A 3,393-nucleotide genomic window follows, 5' to 3' on the forward strand; every position below is an offset into this window, starting at 1 on the left:
CCACCTCAAGAACATGCTTGCCTGGACGTTGCAGTTTTAGTCAATCTCATGTTGATGGTACAGCTATTCACTAGCTGGACATCTGTGTCATTCCTTATCAGTGATCAATCTGTGTAGCTAAGACACCTGACCAAGATGTACAAGGTTGCATTATTGCCAACGGAGCAATTCTCTCTAACTGACCAGCCGTCTCATTTAAGTGAGATAGGAGAATTCCGGCCCTGCAGAGAGACAATTCAAAGGCAAACTGGGCCGTTTGACAATGAACGAATCCTCACTGACAAGTTCTCTTCGTGAAATTAATTCCAAAAGTCTGAAAAACCTATCTCACCCTTTCCCTGGAGTCTTCTCGGTCTCTAATGAGTTGGTTTTTGCTCAACTCTCTTCATCCATGCTCCCAGCACAATCGCAGCTTCCAGCGTGCAGGATTGCTTGCAGGCTTCCCTAAATGAGCCAGGCTGTGTCTGTCTCCACAGATCATGCATGCTCTTGCGTCTGTATCATAAGACTGGTCTACAGAGTGAGTCCCAGGACAGCCAGGGCAACACAGAGAAACCCTGTCTCGAAAAACCCAAATCTAACAGATGCCAGGCCATGAGCTCTGTACATTCAAGGTCTTCCTGGTTTACGTAGTGAGAGCTCCAGGAAAAACATTATTATCATCATCCAACATATGAATCTAACACAAAACTCATTAATTCTAATATTGTTTAAATACTATTTTTGTTTAATGTACAGGATGAGGATAAACAGTTTGGAAGCTTATTCAGTCAAAGATCAAACAACATTTTTAATTATTGTGTTGCCAGTTCACCTTAAAAGGTCAAAGGGGTGCTGGGGAGAGGGCTCGGGGGTTAAGGACACTTGCTATTCTTGCAGAAGACCCAGGTTTGATTCCCAGCACCCACACCATCCATCTGTAATTCCAGGGCTTTGACACCCTTCTCGGGCAGGCACACAGTGGTATGCATATAAGTTACATATAAATTAAAATAAACATTTTTAGACTATTATTATTTACGCTAACCATGTAGCTATAAATAACCACATGCAAACTCATAGAAAAGTATACACATGAAAATATTACCAGATACATAAGCCCATGTAGCACTCACAAAAATATATATTTCCACAGTAACCTTCTAGCATCCTCACATTTAAATAGTTACACAGACATAGATGTGTATGTTCATAGTTGAAATAAATGAACTACAGGTTGTTTCAATGAAGCTGATGTTGAATAAAATCGTTTCCCCACTCACTGATTTTGTTTTTATTTCCTACTTGTTATAACTTACACTGTTGAAGTGTTTCACGCCTCAAGGTAAGCAGTCACAGCAATAGTGTCCTGTTTTGTAAATTGGGTTGGGTTTTACTGGTAAGCATTGGGCTCTTCGCCCAGTGAGTGAACTGGGGAACAGCAGCCTGCAAGCCTTAGGGAACCGAAGTTCCCTAAGACTCAAAACAGAAAGCCAGGCCATGAGTTCTGTAGTCATGCTAGTCAGCAAAAAAAGTCACTCTTCCTAAACAAGGAAGCACAGGAAAAAGGCAGTAAACATTTAGAAGGCATGCAGAGCTTAAGTTTGAGGTTCTATAATTCCTCTTTGAAATATACTAATCTGAGGAACATTCTGGATGGAGCCCCTGATTTTACAGTTCTTGTTTTTGTTGTTGCTATTGTTTTTGGGTTTTTTTGAATATTTATTTATTCATTATTATATGTAAGTACACTGTAGCTGTCTTCTGACACACCAGAAGGGGGCGTCAGATCTCATTACAGATGGTTGTGAGCCACCATATGGTTGCTGGGATTTGAACTTAGGACCTCTGGAAGAGCAGTCAGAGCTCTTAACCGCTGAGCCATCTCTCCAGCCCAGAGCCCCCCACCCCTTTTTTTAATTGGATAAACGGGCATTCTGTTCCAAAATAGAACATAATAGATCTGAGATGCCTACTCTTTGGGTGAAACATTCCAATCATAAAAGGGACTTTGTAAAAATGATTTTTGTCTTATGGAATTATAGGCAAGAAGGGTCTGGGGAGATGGCTCGGGGTTAAAGTGCTTGGTGTGAAAGCACAAAGACTGGAGTTTGGATCCCAGACACCATGTGAACACCAGGTGAGCAAGACAGCCTGCCTGCCTGTAATTCCAAGCTTGGATGGAAGAGACAGAGATCCCAAAGCCAGTTGGCTAGTGAGGCCAGCCATAGCAGCAAGCTCTGGGTTTGATTGAGAGACCTTACCTTAGTGAAGAAGGCAGGAGAGTGATGGAGGGTGATTCTTAACGTTAACCTTTGGCCTCCACATACACCCACCCACATGGCTCCCACACAAAAGCATGTGAGCAGATACACACACAAAAACAGAAAATAAATAAAATTATACATATGCAAAAGAAAGTAGTCTGAATTGAAAATAAAAATATCCGAGCTAAAATATTTACCCATTTTAAGCAGAGTCGAGAATAACTTCCAGAGAGCAGATTTGGCTCTGATCTCACTAATTACATCTGCACTCACTGAGAGGTAATATTCTTATTAAAAATCAGATCTTCAGAGAAAATTCAATTGAAAATGCCGAAAGTTCCCAATTTATAAGCCACAAAATCTAACTGTGGGGATGATAAGCAATTTTATGGAAATTCTACTGAAAAAAATGCAAAAACACATTGTTTACTCAAAGAAGAGTGTGGAGGCGAGACACAGTCACAGTTTCAGAGGCAAAAACAACAGTAGATGTGACTTTTCTTGCTTCTGTGACCAAATACTGACAGGAAGCAGTTTCAGAGAGGGCTTTATATTAGCTACAGTGTGAGTAGACAGGTTCCTCCATCCCAGAGGGGAGGGCGGGGCAACAGGAACACAACTTCAGCTTCTTCCAGGGCATCTGTAGTCAGGGAGAAAAAAGCTAGTGCCCAGCTCCAAATCCAGCTTCTCCTCCTCCTCCTCCTCTTCCTCCTCCTCTTTTGTCCTCCTCCACCTTCTCCTTCTCCTCTTCCTCCTCCTCCACCTTCTCCTCTTCCTCCTTCTCTTCCTCCTCTTCCTTCTCCTCCTCCTTCTCTTTATTCTCTTTCTCCTCCTCTTCCTTCTTTTCCTTCCTCCTCTTCCTGTTCTTCTTCTTCTTCAGTCCAGAGCCCCAGCCCAGGGAGTGATACCACTCATGTTTAAAGAGAGTCATTCTGGCTGGGCATGGTGGCGCCCGCCTTTAGTCCCAGCACTCAGGAGGCAGAGGCAGGCAGATTTCTGAGTTCGAAGCCAGCCTGGTCTACAAAGTGAGTTCCAGGACAGCCAGGGCTATACAGAGACACCCTGTCTCGAAAAGACCAAAAAGAGAGAGAGAGAGAGAGAGAGAGAGAGAGAGAGAGAGAGAGAGAGAGAGAGAGTCATTCTATCT

This window comes from Mus caroli, unplaced genomic scaffold (genome assembly GCF_978045245.1).
Source record: "Mus caroli unplaced genomic scaffold, Mus_caroli_1 scaffold_9, whole genome shotgun sequence".
In the NCBI taxonomy this organism is placed as follows: Eukaryota; Metazoa; Chordata; class Mammalia; order Rodentia; family Muridae; genus Mus; species Mus caroli.